A 22,173-nucleotide genomic window follows, 5' to 3' on the forward strand; every position below is an offset into this window, starting at 1 on the left:
ACAAAGGAGCTAGCCATGGGAAGTGTGTGTGGGTGATGTGTGTGGCATGTTGGATGGGTGCTCTTTGGGCCAGCTGGGGAGATCTGTAGGTGAGGAGACCCCAGTGACTCCCTGGCAGGCTTCCTGATAAGTCTGCAAAGTGGTTGGTAGGATCTGTGTTGCTCTAATGCCATCTGAGAGCCCTGGCTGCTGTTTTCTCAGTCACTCCCTCTCCTACCCACTGAGATGTGTAGCACACCTCTATATTCTGGATGAGGTGAGAAAGAAGTGGGTCTTCTTGGCAGACTCCTGCACAACTTCATAGCTGGGCATTTACTTCCATGCTATCAATTTCCTCTGTGGGAGAAATCTCAGGCCAGGAAGATCTCTCTTGGCAGTAAGCTGTGCCACCTTGGGGGGGGGGAGTGACATAGGTACGCTGAAATTGTTTCTCTCACCCTCTTCAGTACGTCTAATCTTGGATTTTCTTTTTCTCCAGCAGTGTGCTAGAACTTCTCCAGTGGACTTCTGGACTTCTGCAGAGGCCCTCTTATTTTTATGGGTGATTGTCTAAATTGGTGTCCTTTGAGGGAAGAGAGTAGAAAACTTTTTTATTCCACGATGCTGATGATGTCAGTCCACATGTTTTCACAGATGTGCAGCCTAGATGGACTCTGTCTCTCTTAGCTGGACACTGACATGTCTTTATCCCCTTATCTCCTACATACATTTTAGAATCGCATCAACTTCCTAAAAAATCCTGTTTGGATTTTGTTTGGAATTGCATTCCAAGTACAGACCAATTTGGAAAGAACTAACATTTTTAGGATATTGTCTTCCAGTCATTAACATATTTGTTCTCTTCATTTATTTGGGTCTTATTTTTAGATAAAGTTAAAAACATTTTCTATAAAAGCCCTAAAAAGTGGATCCCTGAATAAGTCCCAGAGTGAAACAACGGGCAGTTACTGGTATCTGCATACCCAAGGCAGAATGATGTTATTTTAGGCACTTCTTAGGATTTAGGGAAGTTAGTGCAAGAATCAAAGACTGAGAAATTTAACTTGTCCTCCAGGATGCTTTTATGTATACCTGCAATATTTGTAAGAAAAAATTTTTTATAGAGAACAGATTAACTGATTATGGACACTCAACTCAGCTTAATATAAATGGGAGAAAATACCCAACCGAGAACACAGAGAAGAAACAGAGCCTGGAACCAAGAAGAAGAATTAGGCCGAGCTCTTAAATGAGATGCAATCTCAGTGACTATCTGTTTTGAGACTAACAAATGTATCAGCACTGGGGAAACTTACAAACAACAGCCCAAGTGCACACCTTCCAGTGTAACAAACCTATGAAAGAGTGAGTGCCTTCTTAATTTTGGAGAGTTAACTGAGCCAGTTTTCAGGGGATTTATTTTTAATTTATTGTTTGCCTATTTCCAGATCAGAGTAAAGATGGCTTATATATAAAAGATAGTTAAAAAAATTAGAAACCATTCAGAGAAATGGGGGAGAAACTCTACCAAAATTTCATACAAGTTATTGAAATTAAGTAATAAATTTGGCTCTGGCTTTCTTACAAAGAAGGGGTAAGGTGAGCTAGATATATAAAGCAGATGCTAGTAAATTCTGAGAGGTAAATTGTGGTAAAAGCCAGGCTTCTTGCTAGGTTTGAAACTGACTCTGCTAATAGTATTCTTTATTTTTGTAGAAAGTCAAGACTCAGAAAGTAGGGAGCTTTCTGATTTATCCAGAAAAGTCAGATGATTTATATAGAGATAAATTAATAAGCCCGAGACTTATAAATTCACTCATATTGAACTTATATAGTGAACAAATTCCATGTCCTATAACAAATATATCCCACAGATTAAATAAATAATCAATTTCATAAGTTTTATAGTTAAAATTTGGTATTCTTAGGAGGTCAATTAGGAGTTTTGTCATAATTAGTTAAATATCTCAAAGAGCTCAATCAAGCCCATTCTCAATACATACTGCAAATATATACATACATACACATATATACACACACATATACACACATATATGTACATATATTTGTGTGTCTATATACACACATATACACATGTATGCATATATATCTGTATGTATATTTAAGCACAAATCTATATGTACACATATACTTAAATGTTAATATGATTTCTTCTCTTTTCCCTACCTGATTAGTCTCCTAATTAGTCTCCTCCTGATTAGTTCTTTGTTCACTGTGTTGCTATGACCCTTGGAATGTAAGCATTCTCTGTCTCTTCATTAACTTTAATAACCAAGAACAAAAACTGACACAATCTTTTTGGGAATTCAAAGACTTGGTTCTTTTCTTCCATGTCTTCTCCAGAAGTCTTCAATATTTATTTACTGGAGATTGAAAGCAAGTTTTTATGTCTGTGAGTTTTATTTGGACAATGGTAAAGAGGGAGGTTAGTTGCCGTAGGAGGTATTACTCATGTTCCACTCAAAGGCCCCAATAGCAATCCCTGAAGTTGCTCTTATTCCAGCCAGGCCCAGAAAGTGGCCACTGCCAATATTTGAGGCAAAAAGAGAAGCACCAATCTGATAATGAAAAGGCGATCACCTATCAGAACTCTCAGTCCAGCTCTAAGAAATCATTTTTACAAATGTAAACTCAAGTGAAAAGAAAAGGTTGGCAATTCTTATGGAACCACCCTTTACCTGCCCCAGCAACTTCCTTGTGGTTCCCTACTTCGGAAATGTTAGCAGAATGTGATTTCATCATTGCTTCAAATAAGTTAAAAATATCAACAATTTAACTAATTAGCTGTAAGAGACTGGTTAAAATACTAAGTTACTAGAATATGATGAGATACAACGTAGCATACAGAAAGAATAAAGGAGCTTTTCATTTAACAATAATGTAAGTGGTATGTATAATACAATCTCATCAAAATTTTATGTGTGCATCTTACACTTGCACAAAATATGCATGGGAGTGATTCTGGCTATATAAATATACACATATAACAAAATATTTCTGGAATTATGGTTATAGAGATGGAATGAGAAAATTTCAAATTCTGTACTTAGACTGCAACTCTCTTTTTTTTCTTTTTTTTTTTTTTACAATCAACATCTGTTACTTTCAAAAGAAAAAATCCTAGAGGTATTTAAATGAGCAAAATCCCTCCTAAACCAATGACAGCTTTTTAGTTGAGCAGGGATAGCCACTCCATTCAAAACCAAAGTCCAACTATTATGCTGTTGACATGAGATAGATTTAAAACCAAATTATCAAGAAAGGCTGCAAATAACAAAACCTTTAGGTAAAAACAGACACCCCAGTATTGACAATATTGACGTAAGAAAAACTAGTGCTCAAGACCAAAAGGATTAAACAGATGAAGTTTTTTTTTTTTATAAGTATAAAAAGTAAAATACACTAATAAGACACAGTTGAGAACATATAGACACTAAATACCTTAACGGTGACAATTGTAAGGCAAAAAAAAAAAAAAAGTCTTAGAAGTGGCACATATAAATCCTCAAGTATTACTAGTTATTTTTATTGTTAAGAATGTTCACTATAGGGGCACCTTGGTGGCTCAGTTGGTTAAGCATCTGCCTTCAGCTTGGTCATAATCCTGGGGTCCTGGGATTGAGTCCCACGTCAGGCTCTCTGCTCAGCGGGAGCCTGCTTCTCCTTCTTCTCCTTACTTGTGCTCTCTCTTGCCACCTCTCTCTCTCTCAAATAAATAAATAAAATCTTAAAAAAAAAGAATGTTCACTACATTTACCATAACAGTGAGAAGTTATATATAATCTAAATTGCTCAACAATATGGTGCATAAATGGTGGAATGTCCAAATGATATAATGCTAGCAACTGCATATAAATATAAAATAAATCCATCTATTTATGTTTTATAGATGTCAGAAGATACTAGCACATTATTAAATTAAAAGATAGGTTTTTTAAAAGATTTTATTTATTTATTTGACAGGCAGAGATCACAAGTAGGCAGAGAGGCAGGAAGAGAGAGGGGGGGAAGCAGGCTCCCTACTGAGCAGAGAGCCTGATGCGGGGCTCAATCCCAGGACCTTGAGATCATGACCTGAACCGAAGGCAGAGGCTTAACCCGATGAGCCACCTAGGCACCCCAAATTAAAAGGTAGGTTTAAAAGGCACCATTCAGGGAGAAGATATTTGCAAACAACATATCAGATAAAGGGCTAGTGTCCAAAATCTATAAAGAACTTAGCAAACTCAACACCCAAAGAACAAATAATCCAATCAAGAAATGGGCAGAAGACATGAACAGACATTTCTGCAAAGAAGACATCCAGATGGCCAACAGACACATGAAAAAGTGCTCCACATCACTGGGCATCAGGGAAATACAAATCAAAACCACAATGAGATATCACCTCACACCAGTCAGAATGGCTAAAATGAACAAGTCAGGAAATGACAGATGCTGGCGAGGATGTGGAGAAAGGGGAACCCTCCTACACTGTTGGTGGGAATGCAAGCTGGTGCAACCACTCTGGAAAACCAGCATGGAGATTCCTCAAAATGTTGAAAATAGAACTACCCTATGACCCAGCAATTGCACTACTGGGTATTTACCCTAAAGATACAAACGTAGTGATCCAAAAGGGCACGTGCACCCGAATGTTTATAGCAGCAATGTCTACAATAGCCAAACTATGGAAAGAACCTAGATGTCCATCAACAGATGAATGGATAAAGAAGAAGTGGTATATATACACAATGGAATACTATGCAGCCATCAAAAGAAATGAAATCTTGCCATTTGCGACAACGTGGCTGGAACTAGAGGGTATCATGCTTAGTGAAATAAGTCAATCGGAGAAAGACAACTATCATATGATCTCCCTGATATGAGGAAGTGGAGATGCAACATGGGGGGTTAAGGGGGTAGGAGAAGAATAAATGAAACAAGATGGGATTGGGAGGGAGACAAACCATAAGGGACTCTTAATCTCACACACAAAAAACTGAGAGTTGCTGGGGGGAGGGGGGTTGGGAGAGTGGGGTGGGGTTATGGACATTGGGGAGGTATGTGCTATGGTGAGTGCTGTGATGTGTGTAAACCTGGTGATTCACAGACCTGTACCCCTGGGGATAAAAATATATGTTTATAAAAAATAAAAAATTTAAATAAAAAAAGAGAAATAAGTAAAAAAAAAGGCACCATTCATTAATTCAATAACTACAAATAAAAGTCCACTGCCAACTATGTTTAAGCACTGTTCTAGATATTAGGGATACATTAGTGAGTAGAATAGACACAGTAGAACTGTCCTCATGAAGCTAACATTCTTTTGGGGAAAAGAGAATAAACAAAATAAATTAGAGGATTATTTTAAAGCTATCTATCTATCTATTTATTTATTTGAGAGAGTGTGTATGCACACCTTAGTGAGGGGAGGGGCAGAGGGGGAGGGAGAGGGAGAGAGAGGAGGGAAAAGAATCTTAAGCAAACTCCCTCCTAAATATGGAACCCAATGCAGGGCTCAATCCCAGGAGTCCCAGGACCCCAAGATCATGACCTGAGCTGAAACCAAGAATTGGACACTTATGGGCCACCTGGGTGGCTCAGATGGTTAAACGTCTGCCTTTGGCTTGGGTCATGATCCCGGGGTCCTGGGATCCAGTCCCTCAGTGGACTCTCTGCTCGGCGGGGAGTCTGCTTCTCCCTCTGCCTTGGCCTCTCTCTCTGTCTCTCATGAATAAATAAATAAAATCTTTAAAAAATCGGACATTTAATGGAATGAACCACCCAGGTGCTCCAAGGATTATTTTATATCATGATATATAGTGATAAACACTATAGACTTAAAAAAAAAGATAAGGAAGTGGATAGGAAGTACTGGGAAATTGGGTGGTCAGGGTAGACTGAGAGAAGAGCTGAGGAAGACCAGAAGAGGTGGGGGAGCAAGCCACGGGGATTCTGGGGAAAGCGCTCCAGCTGAATAGAGTAGCAGGGGCAAAGGCCCTGAGGCAGAAGCACAGCTGTGTTGTTCAAGGACACTGGATAGTGCTGGGGACAGGAATCCTGAGAGGCAAGGTCTGAGGTACAGATCATCTGTGCTCTAATACATGCCATTGTAAGTGGCGGGGCTTTCATTCGGGGTAACATGGGAGTCCCAAGAGGGTTTTAACCAGAAAAGTGACATGGTTTGGCTTGATTTTTTAACAGGTTCCCTTTAGCTGCTCTGCTGAGATTGGATATAGAAGGGTCAAGGTAGTTAAAGAGGGAGCCCAAGAAGCTGTTACAATTAATCCAGGTGAGAGAAAAAAGCAGCAACTCTGGAGGGAGAGTTGATGGGAAGTGGTCAGATTTGAAAGATATCTTTTAGATCAAGTCACAGGATTTCCTGATGGATGGGATGTCAGGTTTAAGAGACACTAAAGCATCCATGTTTGTCAACTGGAAGGATGGACTTGCTATTCAGGAGGCAGGAAAGATGGTGGGAGGATCCGATTTGTGGAGGAAGGTCTGAAGCTGCCTTTGGGGCTTGTTCTGTTTGGGATACCTGATAGACTTCTCAAGTGCAGGTACTGAATAGTGCAGGCATCACAAGAGAGCCTGGAGTTCATGGGAGAGACCTGGGATTTGTTAGCATGTAACTGTTATTCAACTCCACAAGTTAGAGGAGTTGCCAAGTGTGTGAATGTAATTGGAGAGAAGTGGTCAAGTGTGAGCCCTGGGGACCTTCAGCATCAACAAGCAAGGGAGATGGGGGAGAGCCAGCGGGGGAGACTGACCATGAGCGGCTGGGTAGGCAGCTGGAAGAGAGGAGAGAAAGGCGACAAAACAGGGAGGGTAGGAGGACAGAAAGTCTCAGAGTTTCATCATTGTCAAGCCAGCTGACATGAGGGCTGGGAACTGGGCACAAGAATAAGCCATATACAATTAAAAAAAGAAAGAAGGAAAGAAAAGAAAGAAACAAAAGAAAGAAAGAAAAGGAAGAAGAGGATAAGTCAAGTGGTGGGCCTTGATGAGAGCAATTGAAACCCATCAGATATCTGCTAATTAAAGAAGAATATAAAACAAAAAAGAATGCCAGCGTGGCAAAAGTCATTCTTTTGATTCAATTTCCTTTAATAATATATTATATTATTAAATGAAATATATGTAAATATATATAAATAAAATATATTATATTAAAATATATTTTGCTCATTAAGTAATAATCCTAACAATGAAAAGAGAAGCCACAGCAAAGAAATTAATAAATCACAATATACATATTTGTATATTATAATATACATCATAATAAATCATAATATACATATTTGGCCGGGAGGCCAAACCATGTTAGTGTTTCCTGAAAACCATTACAAGTGTCAGTTACACAAGATAATGTGGGAAGCAGAGTACCATTTCTCTGGGTATAGAAAACATGGCTTCAGGTCTAATAGAGGCTTAGGCAAAAGACTGGGGGCCTCACAGCTCAGGAAGAGACTGTGTTGCTAGAATCCTCCGCAGAAAAATAAACTAAGGGAGGAGGCCAGTTGCAAATATTTCTTTGCTGTATTCAATCTCTTTCTAAATCAGGTTTATATATATAAAAAAGAAGATCCATGTATAATTCAGAGAGTTAACACCAGGAAACTGCTTTTCCCCTTCGCAGCTAAGAGGCGAAGCCATTTCTGCTATGTTGTTGGATCCATCACAGTTAATAGGTGAACTTTCCTTGTTCCTTTGAATAAAGGCACCTTCTCCTCCTGAGACAAGACTTCTTTCTTTGAAGCATTACCCCAGTGTGAAAAACCAAATCTTTGCCTTAAGACTGGTTAACATTTGGGGTGCCTGGGTGGCTCAGTGGGTTAAGTCTCTGCCTTCGGCTCAGGTCATGATCTCAGGGTCCTGGGATGGAGCCCTGGATCAGGCTCTCTGCTCAACAGGGAGCCTGCTTCCCCCTCTCTGCCTGCTGCTCTGCCTACTTGTCATCTCTCTCTCTGTCAAATAAATAAAATCTTAAAAAAAAAAAGATTGGTTAACATTTGAGGGCAAAGAATATTGGAGAAAGGGCCTGCTGCTTATACAAGGCTCTTGATATAGCTTACAGTCCTGTGCAGGAAATGAATGTACATTTTTTACAAAATAAGCTATAAAGCAGCCCTAGCTCAGGCTTGGCTTGGGTCCTCAACTCTGGGCCCTGCTGGTTACCTACATCCTTCTCCTCCCTTGGGGCACCCCTACCCACTCCATCATGGGTACAGGGTCATGGACAGGCAGCTGCCTCTGCTACTGTGGTAGTTTTGAGGCGCTCTTCTGGGATGGAATCACTCTGAATAATGAAAAACTTATTTAATACATAAAAGACAAAAGATGTTTATACTCTGTCTCCCTCCATCCAACATCAAGCTGTTCCACACCTCCAAGCTTTGCCATGTGCTGTTCCCTCTGCCTGGAATACCCTCACATTCTTCCTGCCAAACACCCACTCCACCTTCAAATCTTGCTCAAACAATCCTACCTCTGTAAGGCCTTTCCTGTCTTGCACCACCTCCACCCAGCAAGCCTGAGTCTACCTTTCATCCATACCTGGCCTGTGCACCTCCCACCAGACTCACTGTACAGCACTATAACGTGCTGAGATTTGTGGGATACACATCCAACTCCCATTCTAGAGTGTTTACTTCCAGAGGACAACACTGTCTATTTCCAGCCTGTATCCTGGAACCTAGAACAATGCTTTGTATATATGAGGCACCTAATAAATGGTTAGCAAATTCAACTGAGTTGAATGGAAACATGTTGGTAAGAAACTTCTTCAGAGTTATGCAAATTCTAATGGAATGACTTTCCTGGTTGAGCAACTACAAATTATTTTGGGGATAAGACATCTACATTAAAGTAATAGACAAGTTAGTGTGCGGCCCCCCACGTGGATTGCCATGTGCAAGTCTTACTCGTTGGCCACCATGCTAGATTGAGGCCAGCCAGGAAGAAGTCTTCTACTATTCCGCGACTGCTTGACAGGATAGCCTTAAAAACAAACAAAGGAATACAAGAAACAAACTGCTTCAAAGACACCGATCTCTCAAACAACCACCTTCACTTCTCTTTAGCAGAGACCCCCAAATCTATTCTCCCCTTCTTTCTTTTTAGGAATAGAAGCCCCTACCCACTGAGTTACAATGAAGGTTCAAGGCTGCCTAGCTGGAGGCTAGTCTATTTCAGGTCTGATTGCATGGACATCTTCATTTCTGTATACTCTTGGGAAAATAATATTGCTTTAGTCTTTCCCAGCTAGTTAACCAGTGCCATAGTCTCCAGCAAAGTCTGGGAGATAAGTGGTTAGAGAATGTCTGGATCACTCAGGAATGGCAAATCTGAACATGCGCCTAGCTTCTCCCAAGACAGTCTGCCATTACTATGGTGTCCTTCTAACATATCCACGTCCTCTTTACTCAGGCTCCTAGCTCTGATTCCCAGACCCCGATGTGATCAAAAGACAATCCTGCGGATTTCCTGGATTGCATAGAATCAGCATGACCTAAGGATGGCAGCTAGTTGACAGAAATGTGTTTCTGTGGGAACAGTGAACTTAAAAACTGCCATCTGGGGTATCTGCATTTTAATGGGGTCCCCTTGTTTCATAATGCCTTAAGCCAAAGAAACAACACTCCAAATCAGACATATTAAGTTGGTCTCACTTCATCTATTCACTAAATGTTTATCAAGGTCTTGCTGTGTGCAGAGCTAAACTTTTCTAAGGAAGGTATCAGCAATAAAACTTATAAAAGGAATTTACAAAACAGTTCTCAGATGAATAAAAGCATCCTCTCTTTATGGAAAGAGAGGAGCATACAGTAAGCAGAAGAGATCCTGGGAACAAGGTGGCTTAAGCATTTGTCCCTGCCTCTTCCTTTCTCCCTGCTCTCTTTCTTGAATAATAACACAACCATAGCAGCCAGGTTGGTGGGGAAGAAGATACAGCCAACACTTTCTCAAAGCCCTCCTGGGTGACACTGATAAAAGAGAAAACAAACCAAAAAAAAGTTTAAGTTTTCCCCTCTGTACCATCCTGTAAGAGCCGAGGCATCAGCAGCAAAGACAAAGTTCCCAGGTTCCTGGAGGGCTCGGCAGACAGGAATTGATGAATGCTTTCAGAAAGGAGTCCCATCTGTGCGAATGTAGGCAATCAGTTCAGTGAGAAAAGGGGTTTAATAAGTGGAAGAAAATAAAGCTAGACTCATCCATCACATCATACATAAAAATAAATTTTCTATGTTCTAGAGATTTAAATATGAAAAAACTATGAAATATTAGAAGAAAATTTAGGATAATAATTGTATGATCTTGGAATTGGCAGAAAACTTTCCTAAGCAAGGCAGGAAAGCTACAAGATACAAAGGAAAAGAGAGATAGTTGACTTCCTCAAATCTAACAAAAACTCAAATGACAGAAAGATACCATTATAGTTCAGACCAGCAGTTCTCAACCAGAGGTGATTTTTGCCCCATCCACCCAGAGGATGTTTGGCAATGTCTGCACACATTTTTAGTTGTGAATGGGTGGGAGTTGAGGATATTTCCAAGCCTCCTATAACTAACCATAGGACAGACGCCCACAGTGAATTATCTGGTCCCAAACATCCGTAGTAGACACTGATCTGGACAAATGATAGCTTGGGGGGAAACATATGAGCAAGTCAAATGACAGAGAAGTTGCTAATAGCAAAGTCAAACAACCCAAATACAAAATGGCAAATAAACTGGCTATTCACGGGAGAAGAAAATTCATGGACAATAAACTCATAAAAAGATGCTCAACCTCACCAGGAGTCTAGGAAGTGCAAATCAAAACCACAATGACAAAGCACACACACACACACTCACACACACACGGTAATAACTAAGTCTTAGGGAAAAGAGCATGATCATATCCTGCTTGTGAGAAAATTAAAGTCTCACAAGCTTTGGGGGTTGGCATTAGTAACAGCTACTAAAATTTCAAGTAAACATACACTTCTGATCCAGCAGTTCTAATTTTTGGAATCCATGCTACACAGATTAAAAGCACCAATACATCAAAAACAACACCTGGCAACAATCTAAATGTCAGTAGGGAAGAGCTGAAGAGTACATGTTTGTAGGACTACTAGACAGCTAATAAAAACATAAGCTGAATCTCTTATCTATTGATCTATAGGACTCTCTCCATATATAGCAAATGGGGAAAAAAGTGAGCTGCAGCGTAATGTGTATGACATGATCACATCTTCTGTAAAGACAACAGACAAAAACTCTACATATGTATCCTCATGCTTACATAAGCACTGAGAAAGGGGAGGAAGTATACACAACTCATGGTTATCTCAGAAGGATGAGAATGGATGGAGGAAGAATAGTAACATTCCTTATTTATGCATCTTTTTACTTTTTACAATGAGCATGTAATACTTTACTAATTAAAAACAGTATATGATCTGCAAAAAGAAAAAATGGAAAGATACTAATATAAAGGAGAAAGACTGAAGCATTCTGGATAACTGTGTATATTTTATGGCTCCTAGAACAGAAGGAACAGCAGGTTTCTTTTGGAAATGACCAGATGGCTTACTAGTCCTTTGACCTTAGTCAGACTTAGGCCCCAAACTTAGGCCTGGAAGAAAGCTGGGTGGGGGGTTCCTAATTCAATACGAGCACTAGGGGAAGGATCCCAAAACAAGTACTCATACTCAGCACCCTGTGTCCACAGGCCACTCAGAAGATGTTTCTTATAATCGAGGCCAATTTTTAAATTAAGATTTATTTATTTGACAGAGAGAGACACAGTGAGAGAGGGCACATAAGCAGGGGAGTGGGAGAGGGAGAAGCAGGCTTCCTGCTGAGCAGGGAGCCAGATGCAGGGCTCAATCCCAGGACCCTGGGATCATGACCTGAGCTGAAGGCAGACGCTTAACCAACTGAGCCACCCAAGGAGCCCTGAGGCCAATTTAAAAAAAATCTTTTGTTTGAATGATCTGGATAAGTACCCCGGATTTCTCCTTTATGTTTGGAATAAAGGGCCTATATTTTCTCTTCTGGTACAAAATTCTCTTAATAGGATGGAGACCATGTCTTTATTACTCTATCTGCTTCCTAGCAGCATAATGACTTACTGTAAGCACTCAAAAAGAGTGTCCAATTGCATTTTGAAAGGCCAGACCCTGCACAGTAAAATCCTGTTCATGATCTGATGAAGTGTTTCAAAGTAAAGGTCACATGGGCATGAAAAGCCTCAGCTGGGTGGAGGCCACCCAGAATGAGAACTTTCCCACTGGTTAGTGAATGGTGGCAGTCACCAGACACTCCTGCTTGGTGAAGGAGGCTAGGCAGAAGCTTCTGACCGTTAGCTTACAGGAAGGGTGACACCATGACACCAGCCAAAGCTTTTATATCCGTCTGATCTTTCACTGGAATGCAGGCAGGCTCGTCCTAGGCAGTATGGTTAAAAGATATGAGTGCTTACATGCTAAGCACTAGTGGGCAGATGGCAGTGAAGGAGACGCGGTCTCTGCCCTCTTAAGAGAACCCTGTAGGAAGAAAAACAAAACAAAACAAAAAAACAAAAAACAAAACCACTTTTCATTCAAATTCAGAGGGAATGCTTAGAGCCCTAACTTACATGTGACCTTTGAGTTCTGCTCACAAGGCAAAGGGGTTAAGCTCATGAGTCAGATCTGGCAGCTCTAGGTTTGAATCTGAACACATTCATTCCCTGGTTGTTACTGAACATCTTTGAACCTCCGATTCTTCAACTGTGAAATTGGATGGAATGACAGTATATTATTCACAGCATGGTTGTGAGGGTTAAAGATGAAGTTAAAGCACTCAGGACAGACCTGGCACTTAAGGGTCTAATCAGCACTAGCTGTCATGATTACCACCATCATCATGATGATCATAACAACGACTGCTTACCAAACACCCTGAGGTTCCAGGGAGTGGGCACAGGGGGATTTGGGCCTGCTTGTTTATTTGAGGGGTGGTGAGGAAACGTGGGGTTAGTCAAGGATGGTTCCATTACTGAGGACCTGCATTTATTTATTCTTGGGTAGGTGGAGGGTGGAGAGGTCTCCGAGGAAGGCTCTGCATAGGCCAGGACAGGGATGAGAGGGTACAGGGGTGGGGCGGGAAGCAAGGTGGGGACCCGGTGACTGGCACGGAGCGGGTCAAACCCAGCCTGGTGTCCAGGGCCCCGCCCTCCCCTCTGGTCCCCGACGTACCCACAGCCCGTTGCCCAGGACCAACAGGAAGTACAAAACCATCACCAGGATGTCTAGGGCGCTGCTGACGCCAGAGCCCAAAGTGCTCCAACTTGAGATATCATTCCACAACAAGCCCATGGTGGCGCTTCTACCAGGGGAGCAGAGCATGCTGTCAAAGGAGGCGGCAAGGGCTTTGACCTTGGCTTGGCTTTGGATATGGCTCCGCAAAGGCAGGGCATTTTGGGAAGGGCCGCAGGGCAGCTTGGGAGTTCCCGGCAGGCCTCGGGGGCCCAGCACCGCCCAGATCCCACCAGACTGCAGATGCTTCCTTTCTTAGGGGTTGGTCTATAAGGTGAGAACACGAAAAGTCCTTCGTCACTGCTGTCCAGGCAATGCCTCTTCTGTGTGGACTGTACTCCTTTTATTTGGGGACACTGTGAGTTGGGCTGGGGTGGGGCCAAACGTGAGGCTGCAGAGGCAGGATCAGTTCACAGTGCATCTTTCTGAGCCGTCTTGGAGCCTGGGGTAAAGTGAGAAGCCAGTGATCGCGCCTCTGTCTTTATTTATGATTTTCCTATCTGGTTCATTGTAGACTTGTGTTAATTGGGATTTCGTAAAACAAGTACATTGGAATAATATTTCTCCTGAGTCCTGAGTTTTTCAGTGCCCCCTTCAGTTTTGCACCAAGGAAAATGCCTCACTCGCCTCACCCTAATCGGGGTCCTGCTTGGACCAACTGATTCCAGAGGGGTCCCCACATTTTGCAATTTGATCTTTTCCTGGTGCTGTGAGCATTTTGAAATCTGGGTCAAGCATTACTCTGCTTGATGTCTCTGTGAAAGGTGTATTTCTGCTAAACTGTCTTTTTAGAATTTTTGGTTAATGATACAACACCAAAAAAAAATGGTTTTAACAATAATAATAGCTAACATAATAGTTCTTGCGAGGTACCAGACCCCCTTCTACTTCGCACATGTTAACCCATTTGATTCTGGCAATAAGCAAATTGAACTTATGACCACAAGGAGGGGGAGACTTGTACCTATCAGTGGTCAGTCACTGGTCTATGATCATAGCCTCCAGAGCAGAATTATATAGTTCTAGTTTAACTTCAGTGCTATCCAGAAAAAATGTACTATGAATCACAGATGTTATTTTATTTTATTCCAGCTTTATTGAGGTATGATTGACAAAAATCGTACATATTTAAGATGTAAGTGATATTTAAGGTGTAGGTGATTTCAGTAAATGTATATATTTGAAATAATTATATGCTCTTATTAACATATCAATCACCATTACCACTTTGTGTGTATGTTAAGAACATTTGAGATCTACTCTGTTAGTAAATTTCAAGTATGCAGTACACTATAATGAACTATAGTCACCCTGCTGTATACTAGGTCTCTTGAACTTATTCATCTTATAACTGAAAGTTTGTACCCTGTGATCGATATCTCTCCTTTCCTCCCCAGGCCTGCCCTAGCTTCTGGTAATCTGGTAATCACCATTATGTTCTACTTTCTGTTACTATGAGTTTGACTTTTTTTTTTTTTTAGATTTCACATATAAGTGAGATCATATGTCTTTCTGTGCCCGGTTTATTTCACTTAGCATAATGTCCTCTAGGTTTATTCATGTTGTTGCAAATAGCAGGGTTTCCTTCTCTTCTAAGGCTGAATAATATTCTATTGTGTACATATATACCACATTTTCTTTATCCATGCCCCTGTCCATGGACACTTAGGTTGCTTCCTTATCTTGGCTACTGTGTAATGCTGCAGTGAACATGGGAGTGCAGATTTCTCTTTGAGATAATGACTATATTTCCTTTGGATATATACCCAGAAGTGGCATTGCTGGATCGTGTAATCATTCTATTTTTTTTTTATAGTAACAGACAATTTAATAGTGGCTTAGGGATTTATTTATTTTACACAGTAAGAAGTTCAGAAATAGGTTGATCAGGGCTGGTGTGATACTTCAGTGATGCCATCAGGCACTAAGTTTTTTCCATGGTTTGCTTTGCCATCCTTTTTATGTATGCCTTTATCTTCTTGCCTCATTGTTATAAGATGGCTGTCACAGCTCCAGGTAAAATATCTTGAACCGGTCACAGGCTCGGTCAGCTCAGAGCACAGCTGGAGGCCAGGGAGACGGGAGTAATTGGGCACTGTTCTCTGAGGGTGCACTGAGGAGTGGGCTAATCATTCTATTTTTAATGTTTTGCAAAACCTCTATACTGTTTTCCACAAAGGCTGTGCCAGTTTACATTCTCACCAGTAGTGTTTTCCCTTTTCTCTACATCCTAGTCAATACTTGTTATATCCTGTCTTTTTGATAATAACCATCCTACCAAGTTTGAAGTAATAGCCCATTGTGGTTTTGATTTATATTTCCTTTTTTTAAAAAGACATTTTAAATTTTTTATCTTTATTCTATATTTTTTCATTAATTTTCTTATAGTTTCCAATTCCTTTTTTATCTTTTATTTTTCAATTTTTATTTTTACATATATACTGTATGTATTTTTGTTTATGTTAATTTTAGTTTATTTCATTTTGTTTTCTATTTTGGTATTGATATTCTTTTTTTAAGCTTTTAACATTTTTAAAAATTATTGTTATTTTTTATTATGTTGATTTAGCCACCATATAGTACATCATTAGTTTTTTTTTTAAAGATTTTATTTATTGATTTGACAGAGAGAGATCACAAGTAGACAGAGAGGCAGGCAGAGAGAGAGAGAGGGAAGCAGGCTCCCTGCCGAGCAGAGAGCCCGATGCGGGACTCAATCCCAGGACCCTGAGATCATGACCTGAGCCGAAGGCAGCGGCTTAACCCACTGAGCCACCCAGGCGCCCCATCATTAGTTTTTGATGGAGTGTTCAGTGATGCATTATTTGGGTATAACACCCAGTGCTCATCACAACATGTGTTCTTCTTTATGCTCATCACTGGGCTACCCCCTCCCCCAACCCCCTCCCCTCTGAAACCCTCAGTTTTTTTCCCAGAGTCCATAGTCTCTCATGGTTTTTCTCCCTCACTGATATCCCCCTTCAGTTTTCCCTCCCTTTCCCTGTGGTCTTCCATGTTATTCCCTATGTTCCACAAATGAGTGAAACAATATGATAGTTGTCTTTCTCTGATGGGCTTACTTCATGTAGCATAAACCCCTCCAGTTCCATACATGTCGATGCAAATGGTGGGTATTCATCCTTTCTGATGGCTGAGTAATATTCTGTATACGTGAACCACATCTTCTTTATCCATTCATCTGTTGAAGGGCATCTTGGCTCCTTCCACAATTTGGCTATTGTGGACATTGCTGCTATGAACATTGGGGTGCATGTGACCCTTCTTTTCACTACATCTGTATCTTTGGGGTAGATATCTAGTAGTACAATTGCTGGGCTGTAGAGTGGCTCTATTTTTACTTTTTGAGAAACCTCCACACTATTTTCCAAAGTGGCTCTACCAACTTAGGTTCCCATCCACAGTGTAAGGGGGTTCTCCTCTCTCCACATTGTTGCCAACATTTGTTGTTTCCTGTTTTGCTAATTTTTGCCATTCTAACTGGTGTAAGGTGGTATCTCGTGGATTTTTAAAAAAGATTTTATTTATCAGAGAGAGAGAGAGAGCGAGCGTGTGTGTATGAGCAAGGAGAGGGGCAGCAGAGGGAGAACCAGGCTCCCCATGGAGCAGAGAGCCTGACACAGGACTCGATCCCAGGACCCTAGGATCACAGCCTGAGCCAAAGGCAGACATTCAACTGATTGAGGCACCCAGGTGCCCCTCATTGAGGATTTGATTTGTATTTCTCAGATGCCAAGTGATGTTGAACATTTTTTCATGTGTCTGTTAGCCATTTGTATGTCTTCTTTGGAGAAGTGTCTGTTCATGTTTTCTGCCCATTTTTTTGATTGGATCATTTGTTTTTTGAGTGTTGAGTTTGAGAGGTTCTTTATAGATCTTGGATACCAGCCCTTTATCTGTAATGTCATTTGCAAATATCTTCTCCCATTCCCTGGGTTGCCTCTTAGTTTTGTTGACTGTTTCCTTTGCTGTGCAGAAGCTTTTTATCTTGATGAAGTCCCAAAAGTTCATTTTTGCTTTTATTTCCCTCACCTTTGGAGATGGGTCTTGAAAGAAGTTACTGTGGCCAATGTCGAAGAGGTTACTGCCTACATTCTCCTTTAGGATTTTGACGGATTCCTGTCTCACATTGAGGTCTTTCACCCATTTGGAGTTTGTCTTTGTATATGGTGTAAGAGAATGGTCCAGTTTCATTCTTCTATATGTAGCTGCCCAATTTTCCCAGAGAAAATTCTTCTATATGTAGTTGTACAATTTTCTCATTTTTTGAAGAGACTGTCTTTTTTCCATTGGATATTTTTTCCTGATTTATCAAAAATTAGTTGACCATAGAATTGAGGGTCTATTTCTGGAGTCTCTATTCTGTTCCATTGATCCATGTGTCTGTTTTTAATGCCAATACCATGCTGTCTTGGTGATCACAGCTTTGTAATATAGCATGCAGCCAGGCAACGTGATGCCCCCAGCTTTATATGGAACCAGAAAAGACCCTGAATCACCAAGGGAATGTTGAAAAATATTTATATTTCTTTTGATGATTAGTGATGTTGAGCATCTTTTCATGTTCCAGTTGGCCATTTGTGTCTTCTTTGGAAAACTCTCTATTCAGGGTCTTTGCCCAATATTTAATTGGGTTATTTGTTTTTGTTATATTGAGCTGGACGAATTCCTTATATATTTTGGATATTAGCCCTTTATCAGATATAGGCATACCTTTGGAGATATTGAGGATTTACTCCCAGACCACTGCAATAAAGTGAAAATTGCAATGAAGGAAATCAGATGAATTGTTTGGTTTCTTAGTGCATATGAAAGTTATGTTTGCAACATACCAGAGCCTATTAATTGTGCAGTAATAGCATTATATCTAAAAAATGCAAATAACCTAATCAAAAATACTTTATTGCTAAATAATGCTAACCATCATTTGAGTTTTCAGATTCAGAAACAATTACTAATCACACATCACCATAACAAATACAATAATAGTGAAAAATTTGAAATATTGTGAGAATTACCAAAATGTGGCAAAGAGATGTGAAGTGCACAAATACTATTGGAAAAAATGGTGTTGATAGACTTATTCAACTCAGGATTGCTGCAGTCCTTCAATCTGCGGTCCTTCCAAATGCAGTGTCTACCAAGTGCAGTAAAGTGGAGTGCAATGAAATGAGGTCTGCTTGTTTAAAATTTGCAAGTATTTTCTGCCATTTTGTAGGTTGCTTTTTCATTTTGTTGTTTCCTTTGCTGTGTATCCCAGATATAATTTAAAAATTTCCAGTTGCCACACTAAAAAAAGTAAACAGATAACAGGTAAAATTAACTTAAATAATATATTTTATTTAACCCATTATATCTAAAATATTACCATTTCAATATGTAATCAATGTCAAAATTGTTGAGATATTATATATTCTTTTTGCACATTAAGTCTTCAACATCTGGTATATATTTTACACTCACAGCACATCTCAGTTCACATGCTAACTTTTCACCAGAAGCACTTGATCTTTAGATTTAATAAAATTTACAGTTGAAAAAGTAGATTCATATACCAAGTTGTTCTAAACCTACTTAAAAGTTTTACAGTAACTGAATTAAGTAACACAATTTCATTCTCCTTTAAGTTAATGGCAAAACTGGTTCATCTTTTTAGAAGGATTTATTTGACTTGGAAGCAAAAGCATATCATTTTCAAAATTATATCTGTCCAAATTAAGTAATTCACTAACTCTGTTGTCAACTCAGTATTATAAACATTGAATTCAAAGAGGCATTACATAGTTTGAAAAACATTTTAAACTGATGAATAGCACAAAGCATTCTTCAAATTTTTTGTAGTTTTGGCTGCCAATTACATAACATAGCCAGTTTACAATTAAAATCTTTTTTTTTTTAAGATTTTATTTATTTATTTGACAGAGAGAGATCACAAGCAGGCAGAGAAGCAGGTAGAGAGAGAGGAGGAAGCAGGCTCCCTGCTGAGCAGAGAGCCCGATGCGGGGCTCGATCCCAGGACCCTGAGATCATGACCCGAGCCGAAGGCAGCGGCTTAACCCACTGAGCCACCCAGGCGCCCCAACAATTAAAATCTTTGACAAATCAACTCACGTTAGGAGAATGCATAAGGTCATCATCATTATTATTATTTTGAAAGATTTATTTATTTTAAAGGGGGAGGGGCAAAGGGAGAGGGAGAGGAAGAATCTCATGCAGACTCCTTGCTGAGCATAGAGCCTGCTATGGGGCTTGATCTCACAACCCTAAGATCATGACCTGAGCCAAAACCAAGAGTTGGATGCTCAACTGACTGAGCCACCCAGGTGCCCCGACATCATTATTATTGACTTGTATCATAAAGCTCCAATTTCAACATAAATTCCAGTACTTGGCTAGCTAGGTTACACATAAGCTCTTCCTTTCTTTGAGTGTTCAGATTTAGCTAATTCAGGCATAGTACATATTAGTGAAAAATATTAAGTACAGATTGCCATTTTTTGGTCTTCAATTACTGAATATTGACTATAAGCATTCCTTTTGTTTCAAGAAAATCTTGAGTTACAGTTGAAATTACAGTAATTCTTGTAAAATTTCCAATACTCAACCAATGAGCGTTGGCAAAAGCACATCATTAAATTAATTGCTTCCTATTTCTTCCAACAGTTCTATAAAATGATTACTTATATTATCTGCACATACAAATTGAATGATTTTAACAACTGTATCTAGCCACAATACTTTCCACAGAGTCTGCTACAAAAACTAAGCACAAGTATTTTTAATATATATCACAGAGTGAAATAAAGCAGTAAGGGAAACATCAATCCCTTGTTTAAAAATCCCTTGTTTAAATCTGGAGTTTTGACCTAACTAACATAGCAGGAGCTCTGTCTGTTACAGTAACAGCTTTTTTTTTTCATATTTAGCTGAAATTCTTTGATAAATGTAAAAAGTTAAAAATATGCATGTCTCAAGTTTGATCTTTTGGGTCATGAATTGGCAACATTTCTTATAGGTTTGGATATCCTTTGAGACAAAATGTATTCAAAATATTAATTGAAGGGTATCTTGGTGACTCAGTCGGTTAAATGTCTGACTCTTGATTTCAGCTCAGGTCTTGATTGTAGAGTCATAAATTCAAGATCTGCATTGGGCTCCATGCTGGGCTCGGAACCTATCTAAAAAACAAAACAAAACAAAGCAACTCCTCAAAACACAAAATATAAATTGAGCAGTGTCTCATATCACATGATATGAGTCAACTAAAGTCAGTTAAGTCAACTAAACTTAAGGAAAGTACTTGCAAATTTTCAAAATATGGATCTATTCATTTTTGGCATTGTTAGAAAGGCCTACTATGGGCAGTTGTTTCAGGGCTTAATTGAAAAATCTTTCCCTTTTGGTAAAATATATTTTTAAAAACATTTTTTCATAATTTTCTAACAAATTGCCATAACTAAAATAATAATTCCTTTTGTCATCTTTCCATCTAAAATGTTTTTCTTTCTAGGGCAGGAATCTAAGCTACTTCAAAGTTGGCAAAAATTACAAACTCAAATTTTGTTAAAAACCATCGCAGGTTTTTTGGACATTTATTTCTGATTTCAGGTAACTAATTTTATAACTTTTTTTTTAACCATTGAAAGCAAACTTAAAAAAAATCAAATTCACTGCATAGTTATTGAAAATTCCTCTTAATATTGTTTACTCTATTTAAATTTTTTTGCATATCCAACAAATAGCTCTGCCATAACATGATGCATAAACATTGTGTCCTTAAGGTGAATTGATTCCTTTGTTGTTATGAAATGACCCTGTTTGTGCCAGGTAATATTATTTGCCCTGTAACCTATTTTTATGGTAGTATAATCACTTCCCCTTTCTTTGATTAGTGTTAGCATGGTATATCTTTTTCTTTCATTTTTACTTTTAGCATACTTGTGTCTATATATAAATGGATTTCTTATGGCCAGCATATATTGGGTCCTGCTTTTTTATTTAATCAGGTAATCTCTATTTTAATTACCATGTTTAGCCACTTAACATTTAATGTGAGCATGGATGTAGTTGTGTTTAAATATACCATCATGCTATTTGTTTTTTATTTATCTCATATGTTCTTTTTTTTCTTCTTTTGGATTAATTGGTGTGTGTGTGTGTGTGTGTGTGTGTGCGTGCGTGTGCGCGCAGGCACGCACATGTGCTTTCAACTTATCTCCTTTGTTGGCTTATTGGCTATAACTCCTAGTTATGTTATTTCAGTGGTTGCTTTAGAGCTTTATTATACATTTTTAACTCAACCCAGTACACCTTCAAGTGATATTATTTCACTTCATATCTGGTATAAGAACTACAATTGTATGCTTCTATTTCTCCTCCCCAGTCTTTGTGATATTGTCATACATTGTACTTTATATTTATTATACATTTTAAATTTTAATTTATACATCTTATTTTATTTAAAAAGTTTATTATCCTTGAAAGAGATTTAAATAATAATTAAAAAATTTTTATATTTATTCTCACAGTTACCATTTCTTGTACTCTTCATTCCTTTGTGACAATCCAGACTTCTATCTTGTGTCATTTTTCTTCTGCCTGAGTGACTTCCTGTAGCATTTCTTGTGTGCAGTCTGTTGGTGGTACATTCTTTCAGCTTTCATATGTCTGAAAAATCTTTACTTAGCTTTCTTTTTTTTTTTTTCCTTCTTGAAGATTTTTTATTTTATTTATTTGACAGATCACAAGGAGGCAGAGAGGGAGGGGAAAGCAGGCTCCCTGATCAGAGAGCCCGATGCAGGGCTTGATCCCAGAACCCTGAGATCATGACCTGAGCCGAAGGCAGAGGCTTTAACCCACTGAGCCACCCAGGCACCCCGGAT

The 22,173-nt window shown here is 39.3% G+C and overlaps 1 pseudogene; it reads right to left on the reverse strand.

The window, feature by feature from the left end:
- LOC125081766 (sodium/glucose cotransporter 1-like) overlaps positions 1–13,333 on the reverse strand; it is a 61,981-nt pseudogene extending 48,648 nt beyond the window's left edge.
- Positions 13,334–22,173: the final 8,840 nt, after the last annotated feature.

Source organism: Lutra lutra, chromosome 12 (assembly GCF_902655055.1).
Source record: "Lutra lutra chromosome 12, mLutLut1.2, whole genome shotgun sequence".
Taxonomy (NCBI): domain Eukaryota; kingdom Metazoa; phylum Chordata; class Mammalia; order Carnivora; family Mustelidae; genus Lutra; species Lutra lutra.